The sequence below is a fragment of the Arvicanthis niloticus genome, chromosome 7, assembly GCF_011762505.2.
Source record: "Arvicanthis niloticus isolate mArvNil1 chromosome 7, mArvNil1.pat.X, whole genome shotgun sequence".
NCBI classification, from domain to species: domain Eukaryota; kingdom Metazoa; phylum Chordata; class Mammalia; order Rodentia; family Muridae; genus Arvicanthis; species Arvicanthis niloticus.
The window spans coordinates 26,282,703-26,295,463 of record NC_047664.1 but is presented as its reverse complement, the minus strand read 5'-3'; positions in this window follow the sequence as shown (position 1 = coordinate 26,295,463).

The following is a 12,761-nucleotide window of genomic DNA, read 5'->3' as shown; positions in this document are numbered from 1 at the left end:
TGCCAGAATCCATGAAACTGAAGTAGGCTAACATTTTAGCTCAGATACTGAACAAACTCTCCAAGCCTTTGCAGTTCCTGACATATTTTGTTTTTCCTAATGCACAGATGTTATGTTATAGAAACCTAGGCAACAATCTGCACTCAGACAGTTCATTTTGAGCCTTTGAATCTTAAAAAAAAAAATTCTTGAAGTTGACACACTGGTCTCAAAATAAGTATGGATTCCTGAGGATGTCTCACAGGGTTGTCTCTTGACATTACCTCCTCTATGTAGTCCTATCTCACTATAGAAATGAATTTTCTTGAGTTGAGATTTAGTTTAAGAAGAAAAAAAATAAACCTCTTCCATAAATCAGGAAAGAATTTTTATAGATTAGAAGCATTTCTATTTGAATAATTTCATAAAAACAAAATGTTCTCATTTTAAGCCATTTCCCAGCAACTTTGAAATTTCATGATATTAAAGATGTATTTGTAATGTAAAACCTATTGGTAATTTATCTTTGATGATAGAACAATCACATCACAAAGAAAACAAAATATAGAAAATACACTGTGGAAAGATATGTTTGTGACCTTAAATTAGCTATAATGGAATAACTACGTATCCATAAACACTAGCTTAAAGAACATGGAATTTATACACCCAAATTTTTAAAAATATGCTTCTGATTAATCATCTACTTTCTACTTCACTGCTGTAATGGCTGGCGACATCCTTAGCTGCTTACAATAAGTGAAAAAAATTCATAGGTCCTCACTTCAGTGATTTCTTACATTGTAGCAAACCTTGAACATCAATAGTTAATCCATACAGGCCCTGAGAGACAAGTCATTGCAGCAAAGAAATGAGAGCATGACTTCAAATTAGTTCTATGGATCAGAAAACCATGTAGCTTTTCCCTCCAACACTTACTGTAATTTTAATATAATTTTATTTACAGGTGAGAAATTAATTATATGTATATGATATATTCACATATATACATATATTCTATAAATTATTTTATATTGAATTATTATTGTCATCAATTACTAAGATATAAAACTTCCATTGTTTTGTTAATTATTATTGCACGCAGCTCTATACATTTTCCTGTTTGGTCTTTATCATGTTACTTGTATGTATATGTCTTCAGGGCTAAAAATTGCTATTGGATTATCAAATAGAGGGCTCTTCCCTGGGGAAGACACATATTTCTCCTGTTCAGCATTCCTTCATTGCCTGTAGTAATAACAATAATAAAAAGGAAGGCCATAAATTTTTAAAGACAGCGACGAGCAATATATGAAGGGATTGAAAGGAAGGAAATGACAGGGAGAAAAATTGTGATTATAAAATCAAAAGTAAAATATAGTAAAAAAGCAAAATATATCTCAAATTCTCTCTCTCTCTCTCTCTCTCTCTCTCTCTCTCTCTCTCTCTCTCTCTCTCTCTTCTGTCTTGTTTTCTAAAGCATTTCCATCTATCTTCATTTTGAGAAGCTACATAACTAGGTTTTCATAACATTATTTTCTTAAAAAAAAGTTTCTAAACAAAGCAAAAGAGCTTTACAGTTTAATTATTCCTGTATTCTTTTCTCACTCAGAATGACTGAGAACTGAATATATCAACCTTATTTACCTAGAAATCTCACAGAATTGGTAGCCAGCATACAGTTCAAATGAACATCATTTATGTTACTGGTAAGAAGGCAGAGACTGTTGGATAGGGAGAAGGGAAAGCTAGGGTGTTTTACTAACTGCCAAATTCTTCCACTGAATCAAATACTGTAAAGTTGTTGAGAAAAAAATAAGACCTAAATTTTTAAAAGCTATAAAGTATCAAATTTATAGCATAAATTCAGCAATTATCTTACTTTTATTTTTGAGATTCTAATTTTCTTAAAACATTTTTCCCTGCCTTTTCTCCAATTCTCACCAAATTCTCATTGCCTCTAATTTTCAAATGCATGGCCTCATTTTTAATTAATTTATATTGCATGCATATATATATCTGTATACATTTATATACTTCTAAATATAATCTGTTCAGTTCACTTAGTAACAAGCTGTACTGTTTCCAAGATTAATAATTGGATATATATTGAGCAAACTTGAATAACTTCCAGATTATTTTTGTAATACTTTACATCTAAACCAGAAAAGGGGAGAAGACAAAAAATAATAAACTTTAGATTTTGGCATAATTTTAGCCTTGCTAAATACTTGCATGAATGGTAAAAGTAATTCTCAATATCATTTCACTTAAATTCCCCAAATGTTGGCATCTAATTTTCCTGTCAATATGATGTAGCATCGATACTTAAAAATCTTTTATTTTTCAGGATTTTATGATTAAATAGGGACATAATGTTTCTTACAGCATAATACTTCATGGTGCATTTTATACAAAGACTTATTGATAAATATGGCAATGAACAATGACTGGGTATCAAATTTAAAATCTGCATTTATTCAGTCTTTCTCTGATCTAAAACAGGGATGATCTATATTTTCACTGTTTCTCCTGGTGGTGTGTGAGGAGGTAATGTAAGTGCTAAGGTAATCTATGAATTAACATTTCCACTCACTGGCTTTGGAGCTGCTGAGTATTGTTGAACATTTTTTATTAATAATACATTATAATGTCAGGTACAAACCAGTCCATGGATTAGTCATTAGAAAGTATAGCATATAATAAACTCACATATAATCCAGACATAAGAACCCACAAACCCAATCACAGAGAAACCCACATTTACAATGACATACAAACACAGAGATAAATATGCATGTATGCTTACATATGCAAAACTCAAAATGATCTCACAAATATAATAGTACATAGACTATTCAAAACACACAATTACATACCTACATAAAATCTATATTCTAAACTCACACACAAATCTGAAAATAATTATTTTCATAATTGATTATACATGATCCTGAACAAAAACCATATAAGCTCCCAGATAGCTAAACCCAAATATTCAAACATTATCATACATTTATAATGCAAATTGACACATGCAAACCCACATAGGAACCTACATATAAACCACCATGAGAGAAAAAGCACTTACTTAGAAACACATACACAAGCTAATATATAAATCTGTACACACACAAAAACACATACAAACCCATTTGCATATATATATATATATATATATATATATATATATACTTCCACATATAAATCCTCTTATGCAAATGCACACATCCAACTATAAAACTAAATCCTATTTAAACCCATTTATAAACACATTCATTTAAATCCTCACAGACTAAACATACACACAAATTCACACACATGCAAAGGACATAGCAACACAGAGAGAAAGAAAATTCACAGCACAATTAAATTTGCAAAACAGCATGAGGATCATGGTTTTTTTTTTATTAAATAATCCTTCAGCAATTGTATAACCATGTAAGTAATAACAACTCTTTTCAGCCTCATGGAATATCCAAAATTGTTTATGAGCTTATAGAGATATATATGTGTAATTAAACATGGAACATTTATTTTTAAAAAGACACAGGGAACTGATTTTTATTGTGTTATTGGACACTATGTTAACAGTGAATCTTAAAATAGCAAAGATAAATAGATTACTTGAGCTCCATAAGGTAAGGCTCGCTGTTTCCTGTGAAGAAGGTCAGACACAGACCTGGGCAAATTATTGACAACACCTATCAAAGAAAGTACTGTGTATTTGATAGGAAGAACTTCTAAAATGGGGGTGGGGGTGGCTACAAATAGGCCAATAGCCAAAGAACATTGAAAACTCAAAGGAGAATGGAACTCAATCTAGAAAATCATTGAAAATGTGCTCCACTCATTAGACATGAGCATATGGATAAGTAATAATTCAAGGAGACTGTACTGCTTGCCCAGGAGAATGGCACAATTGGTTCAATCAGTTGTCAAGGGAAACGAATGGAATTCTACATGCTTCTAAATGAAGTGAAACTTGGCCCAAACGCTTTTAAAAACACTAAGCAGTTTCTACTAAAACCAAACATATGTATCACTCTATATAAAACAATAGATCTGATATATATATATATATATATATATATATATATATATATATGCATATAAAATACAAAATTAAAACAAGAGGCCATAAATTTGAAGGAGAGCAAAGTTTGAAGAGTTTTGAGGAAAGAAAAGGAATGAAGAAATTAAGTTAAAATTTCAAGAATAAAAAATAAATAAATAAAAAATACCAGCTGAAAATGTTTTCATATTGCAAGAAAACTGAACTTGCAATGCATAACAATGGTAAATAAACCATGTAATATTCGTTCAGTGGATGATTCTGAGTCAAGTACTCCAATTTGACTCTTGTATGGCTTTCTTTCTCTGAGGATATAATAAAATATGTTGAGGAAAAAACAACTTAGGAAATAAAGGGCTTGTTTTAGTTCAATGTCCACAATGTAAAGAAGTCAGCACAGCAGAATCTTGAAGCATCTGGTCATGTTACACCTATATTCAGGAAACTAAGAATTATGAAAGCATGAGCTGAAGAGTTAACCTTCCCTGTTTATGTAGATCAAGATCTCAGTCAGAGAATGGTTCAGCTAACAAGTAAAAGAAACCTTACCACATCAACTAATGTAGTCAGGATTCAATCTTCCCTAGCTTTTCAAAAGGTTTTGTAATATTGCTAGTACTATCATGACTAAATCTTGCAAACTCAATAGATATGTTAATTCTAAGCAATATCTTTCAATCCATTGCTACACAGGTCCATGATTATTCTATAATATAAAAATATATATAATATAAAAATGTTTTCTCAAAAAAAAAAAAAAAAAAAAAGCCTGGCAGTGGTGGCGCAAACCTTTAATCCCTGGCACTTGGGAGGCAGAGGCAGGCAGATTTCTGAGTTCAAGGTCAGCCTGGTCTACACAGTGAGTTCCAGGACAGCTAGGACTACACAATGAAACCCTGTCTCAAAAACAAACAAACAAAATATATTTTCTGCCTAATGCTTAAGACACCAAAAGTGTTTAATAACAATCATATTATAAGTCTAAAGTCTATTAATTGTTAGCTCCTATGAAGCCCAACATATAATACACAGAGTAAGCATGCCTCTACTAAGCAAGAACAACAAGAAAAATCACATAAACACAAAACCAATGTCTATCTAGACAAACAGGAGACTTCCAAGTCCAGAATCTGAAGCATATGATATAATCCACTAAGCTCTAAAAGTTTCAGTAGCTTCACCCTTCCAGTTGTGCTATCTGCAATACCCATAGCCTCTCTTGTGATGGCTTATCCCATACATCCGTCTTCTCCTCACACATGGTTCATCACTCCAATATCACATGGCATTGCTATATGAGATTTTAAAATACATCTCACAAACATCATGATGAGAAAAATATTTCAGTGAGACTCCCAGAAATCATGGATTATATTCTCTCAATTAGATAAAGCTAAAGATAAGTTCTTAAAAATGAATACTAACAGAGAGTTGGTGTCTGGCAGCAAGTTAAGGGATATAGTCTGTAGTGATACCAGTTGGATTATTGTGAATGGTTTTGTGTGTTGACCTCACATAGAATGAAAAAACACTCATTACATATGCCAAACAGCCTGTATTTAACTCCCAGAATCACAAAAAGAAAAAAAAGAAAGCTGTCTTCACACAGATCCATTCTAAGCTCCATATGGAAGCCATAGCCACACATAACCACACTATCTAATGGATAGATTAGAATTCATAATTTTTGTGCTGTGTATTCCATTTCTTCTGTAGTTTGCTAAAATAGTACATTAGAATAATAAAGAATTTTAAGAATTTTGCTTTTGGGGAAACAATAGTTCTTCTGCCTGGAAAATCTGTCATACTTACTACAGGATCAGGCAATGTTTATGACTGCTAGCTTTTCTCAACATCTCTGAAATTTTGTCCTTTATTCTGCATGGAATATTAGCAAAGAATTTCTATTTTTCTCTGCTTCCTACCTAAACTTCACCTCTTATCCTCCACATTTAAATTGAGGAATATGTACCAAGTTCCCAGCACCCTTAAATGCAGAGCTTATTCTCACCAATTATCTTTTATTTTCCTTTCTAATTCCAAATCACTTCTACTATTGCTTTGTCAGTTTACTTAAGCACCACTAGAAAGTTGATATTCTTTCACCTATCATCATATCAACCATCAATGTGAATTTAACATGTGTGTGCACACATGTGTGTTCATGTACACACACACACATACACACATACACACATTACTTATTTTGATTATACACCACTTTCCCCCAACGTCTTACATATCTCTACATTCATCTTTTCCCAACTTCATGACTCCTACTTCTTCTATAATGCACTGAGCCAGACTTGTACAGCTCATGTGCACATCAGCAAGGAATCTTCTCCTGGAGCAGGGACAATCTAAAGGGTCATCCTGCTGAAGAGAACTGACCTCAATCATGTATCAGCTATAACTTGCAGTATATCTTCAGCTTGAAATTTGAGCTTCTATATATAGTCCTCATCCATTCCAGAATATTTATTAGTGCAATCCTGTGCAGTCAGTTTCACGCGAGATAAGTTTATTAAGAGTTCACCCATGTCCAAAAGACACTGTTTTTGCTCCAGTTATTCACAACCTCCAGATTTTATAATCCTCTCAATTCCCACAGCATTTTTATGGTGTTCTTTGATGCTTGGACAAAGAAGTTATAATATGGATATCCCACTTAAGGTTGGCCAATCCTCAGACACTTGTTCTCTGTATTTTTATCATTGTGAATTTCTACATTAAACACAACAACTCTACAAAGTTACTTGTGTGATGAGGAATGCGATCCACCCTTATTCATGAGTTTAGAGAGAAGTATTTTAAAAATGTTTTGATATTATATTACATTGGCAGAATACTGGTAAGGATTTTACCTTACATTCCTTTCACCTCCCCAGGTACAGAATCTTGCCAGAATTACATGTACCAGGTATAAGTTAAAATCTGATCAGAAATTGGCTGTTTACCCCCACAGCATCCATGACACTATTTCACACATGAACATCCTTATTAGTCCAGTTGTTTTTGTAGCTCCCAGGGTGCAAAGCTGGATATGACTGTCAATGACATTTCTCCAAGGTAGCATGTATAAATCCTTCTATACCACCAAAGTTAATAAGAAAAAACTCCTTATAGGTTAACATCATATTATTTTTCCAAGTCCTGAGACCAAAAATGTATATTTTCAGCAATAAAGTTTTAATATCAAGCTATGCTAAAAAATCAAGAGTAAAATGTAATAGCCTTTGTTTTAAGTCTTTATAATGCCCCTGACCAATAAATCAATTGACTCCAACCTGAACCCAATACTATGATTTTTGTTTTGCAACCTATGGCTTATGTAAGGAGCATTAAACCTATTATAGTAATCTAAATTTAAAAATGTCTTCAAGAATTGCTTGTATTTTAACACTTATTGTCCCATTGCTGACACTGTTTGTTGGGGTTGAAATCTTTAGGATATGGAGCCTGCCTGCAGCAAGCACACCAAGAGGATTTTTAACACTATCCCCCATTTTCTGTTTCTGCATCTGTATCTAATTCTCTTCCTCTTCTTCTTGTATGCAGATAAAATACTGTCAGCCAGTTTCCTGCTTCTGCTCTTAGCCATGGTATTTTCAACTGAATGGACTCTTATCTCTCTATAGCTGTCAGCCAAATTAAACTCTTTACTCTTTAAATTTGTTTTGGTAATGGCGTTTTGTCACAGCAAGAGTAAAGTAATTATTATAACAGTGAAAAAAAACTTTCTTTAAATACGTATGTGTATATGCATGTGTGTGTGTATCTCATGCACTTATAATATAGTAGGATTTTATGTGCCTTTTTAAAGACATCCAAGTTAGTTACACTTCACCTTGTTTATTCATCTGCTTTATCAAGCCATACTCCTCTAAACAACTTAGTCCCATTTATTTTATGTATTAATTCATCTATTTTATTCATATTTATTTATTTATTTATTTATTTATTTATTTATTGTTTCTATATACATGCCCATGGCTGCCAATCATTTATGTGAAGCTCAGGAAGAAATTATGGGCGTCAGTTCTTTCCTGCTGTGTAGTAGGTGGGGATTGAACTCAGTCTTGCAGACAAGCACCTTTATTCGGTAAGCCATCTTTCTGTACCTGCAATACTATTTTTTAAAGCCCACTTCAGGGACACAGCATGGTGACATCAGTCCTATGGTGAAGAACACTATTTACAGTATTGATTTCCAGAAAGACTTGCAGGCTGTTGAGGTTTATGACACATAGAATTTAGAACATTCATCTCTTCTCATAATCATGATTTTTATGCCTTTCCCTTTATTCATATTTTTGGTTCTTTTATCTATCTGGCCTTCAGAATGAAGGCACGAATACTTTAGGGGAAATAGGGAAAGTGGAATCTATAGAACTGCATGGTTCATATAACACATTCTGCCAGCACTTACTCTTGTTTCCTGGCAGGTGGTATGTGATTTTCCTGCACACTGTCACTCCCCTGCCAGCTTGTGCAGCAATATTTGAGCACCTTGTTTCATCTCTATTGTCCCTCAAGGTTTATTTGGCACAGCCAGTTGCAGATTTGATCGTCACTGAGGATTTTACTGTGACATTGGTGCTGAGAAATGAAAACACTGTATTCCTATAGGAAATGAGGGACAACGCTGAAATCCTGTTTAACATCAACATCATCAGTCCCCATCAGGTATATGAAGCTTGGAAACTGCAAAACAAACAAAGAATTAAAAAGATAATTAATCTTTGGCACTCTGTGGTTGTTTTTGAGACATGATCTCATTGTATAGTCCATACTGTCCTCAAGAATCACAATTCTTCTGCCTCAGCTCCCACACTAGCAATTTTACCACTGTATGTGATTTATTTTTATGATTTTTTGATTACTCATTGTGGACTATGATTTTATAAGATATATAGATATATAATTTGTAAATTTCAATCTCATTTGATGAAAATCATATTTTCAGCACTATTGACTTATACAAAGTTTTCACAGTCATAGATAAGCTTTGTTATATACTTAATAGTGGAGAATACATTGTGACCAATTTTCCTCTTCTTCAAGAGAAAAAAGATTTATCATATATACACACATAAGACAAATATTATAAGTTGCATTTTGAAACTATCATCAAAATTCAGTAATTATGTTCCTTATGCTACAAACCACTGTAGTCTCTAGACACAAGTATCATGAAGCCCAATATCCATACATTGACTCAAAGTTAAATGAACCTAAGATTGTGTAAGATGATTTCCCTGGCATCTACTACCTTTTCTCATTCATTCTCATTTTTATTAATTTTACTAGTTAGTTTTTTTATTGATGTTTAAAACATCATAACCAACAGCAAGCAGCCAGTGAGGGAAAGTTTATTTCAGCTAACAAGTCGCAAGTCACACTCCATCACTGAGGGAAGTCAGGGCAAGAACTCAAAACAAAACGGCTGAGGCAGGAAATAATGTAGCGAGCACATACAAGTGATTCATTTAGGCTTGTTCCCATGGCATGCACTTCCCTGATTTTTTATACCATCCAGGTTTGACAACATCCACAGTGGACTGAATCTCCCATACCAATTATTAAACAACAAAATATCCTATGGATGTGTCTACAGATGGTCTGAGTACAGTACAGACATGCTCTTAACTGTGGTTTTTTTCCCCCAGATAACTGTAGCTGGTTTCAAATCAACAAAAACGACAGCAGCAGCCAGGACATTGTTAGTTTTAAGAATTTATATAAAAATTGCAATACTATTTTTTAAAGCCCTTTTCAGAGACACAGCATGGTGACACCAGCCCTATTTAAATAAGGGAGTTAGCACAGATGAGTTAACCTAAGCACCTGTGTCCATCCTTGAGTCACTGTGTTTTATTCATCTATAAAATTTGAATGTCCAGGACCCATTTTAATATGGGTTAATTTTTTTATGAGCTTTGCAATATAAAGGCAACAAAGCTCATTTTGAATAAAAAAAATCATTAAAAGTATAAATAAGAGACTAAAGAGATGACTCAGGTATTAACAGCCATGTTGCTCTTGCAGATTCAGTTTCCAGCATCTGTTTCATAGATAACAATAAAACATTACTCCTATTTCAAAGGATCGGACACATTCTCTGATCCCTATGATTATCTGGCATGTATATAGTGTACATACAAACATGTAGCCAAAATAGTCACAGAAAAAAAAGTAATCTAAAGAAAATTTTTTCCTTTACATAATTTACTTTTATTCACATAGCATCCCAAACACAGACATCTCCCTCCTTGCTCCTCTCCTCCCAATCCTGCCTTTAAGAATACCTTCTCCCATTATTCCCTCTCCTCCTCAGAGAAGAAAAATACCTACTTGGGTACCATGCCATCAGGAGGGCTAAGCGTCTTGTCTTCCACTGTGTTCCTACCTGGTAGTCTAGGTGGATGAAGGGGATCCAATGGTAGGCAACAGAGTCAGAGACAGCCCATGCTCCAACTGTTAGGGTACATACATGAGGACCAAGCTGAACATCTGCTACAAACGGAGCAGGGCCTAGTTCCTGCACTTGCATGACCTTTGGCTGGTGGTTTAGTCTCTGTGAGCCCAGGTGAGTTGACTCTGTAGGTCTTATTGGGAAGTCCTTGTAGGAAAGATATGATGATAACAAATGTGTTAAGGCATGGTGAACTTCTAGTCAATTGCATGCACTGTGGAAACCTTTTTATGACTACTTATAAATTCAAATTTTATAGGTGAAGAAAATACAATGACTAAAGGATGGACACAGGTGCTTAGGTTAACTCATCTGTGGTAATTTTCTTATTTAAATAAATTTAGCAGTTTTTATATAAATTCTTAAAATTAACAATGTCCCAGTTGCTGCTGTTAAAATTACGAAAATTGACAGCTGATAACCACAAGAAATGCCTAGGTGGTTAAGTACACTAGCTACTCTTCTAGAGGACCCAGGTTTGATTCTTAGCATCAACATAGAATCTAACAACTAATTGTCACTCCAGTTCCAGCAGACTTAACACCCTCTTCTGGCCTCTGAGAGCAGTGGACTTATGTGGTACATACATAGACATGCAGGCAAAACACTCATATACAAAGTATTATTACAAATAAAGTTTTTTAGTAATACTAGAATAGTAAAACCCGAAGGAAGATTGTAGCATAGAAGAGTTCTTTTTCAAATTTATTTTCACCCATGATGACAGACAGTTCTTCCAGTGAAGGGTTCTGTTTTAGCACCAAGAAAGACCCCAATAGACACAGGATATGTTATTTCAGAGCTTCCATGCAAGAACTATAATTGGGAAATGGTAGACAATGGCAAGATAGACCAATGAGATATGCAATGGGATTGAAGACAACTGTGTCTGAAGGAACTTCCATTCCAACATCATAAAAAAGGCATTAGGGAGAGCAAAGTAAAAGCCGACACAATGTAACTTTGCTTTACAACACACACAAGAAGACTGTAAACACAATCTGTTCAAGGGAAAAAAAAAACTGAGGCTCTCCAGCCAAGATTCTCCCTATACCCAAGGCTGATCCAACTCAAAGGAATTCTATAAAAATGTCAACTTAAGCATTAACTGAAGATTGGAGCTGAGGACACTCAGGATTTGCTTATGGTCTCTTGATCTGATAACAAGACCCATATATATTACGCATGTAGTGTGGATGTTTTATTATCTTTATCCAAGCATTATTAGAACTGATACTTTTCAATTCAATATTTAATGATTTTTCATTTTTAATCCTGTAAGTTAAAAATGTTAGGAACATCATTTTAAATTTGTAAAACAGGTTTTCAATGTGGTTTTTTTCAAAGTAAATAAATTATTTGCAAGGATCAATTAATAAAATTAATAATTTATCCAAAATTATGTGTCTCTTCAACAGTAGGTTGGAATGAGTTTAATATCTCAGCCCCCAAATTATTAAGAGTACCATAAGTAGGAAGAATACCATGACTCTCCTCCTGGCTTGGATTATTGAATCTTTTTCCTTTATTAACTTTGTCACAGCTTTAGAAAATACATCTGCCCAAAGCTCTCTGGTGGGGATGGAGGCACCAAGTCATCTCTGCCTCTTAAGTTCCAGTGATTTTTTTTGTAACTCTCTTGTTTTACCTCAGTCTCTGAAATAGTTTCTGACAATAAGATACTATGAATGATTTGTGGATCAAAATGATCCTTTTTTGTGTGTGTGTGTCAGACCTTGGGTTTGCCTGACATTCATCAACATGCAGACCTTCATCACATTCAGCTCCTTGTGTTATGGTGCCCCTATTGAGTTCCTCTTTAATGTGTAGGATGGATACCCACTAATATATTACATTTCCAGACTAAATAAATGCATAATCTTTGGAGAAATATTTATACTGTTCACCCAGGTGTAATGATGTCCTAAAAGTCTTCAGATGCACAACCTAGGATGATGGAAAGGGAGAAAGAACAAGATGTCTGTGATGTTGGAAGTATTTGGAGACCATGAAAGAAAGAAGCCTTTCTGTGCCTTCTTGTCCATTCTTGATTATCTGTCACCTCATTCTCCTCCAGGTAGGGTAAAAGAACGCAGACAACACCCATACAACTCTCTTGATGATAACCATCACTTCCTTCACTGCATGAACTCTACTGAGGGAAATAATAATAGTGATGGTTTGAGACTATCTACTGAGCTTTTATGTTTTACTCTTCAAATAATTTTCTCT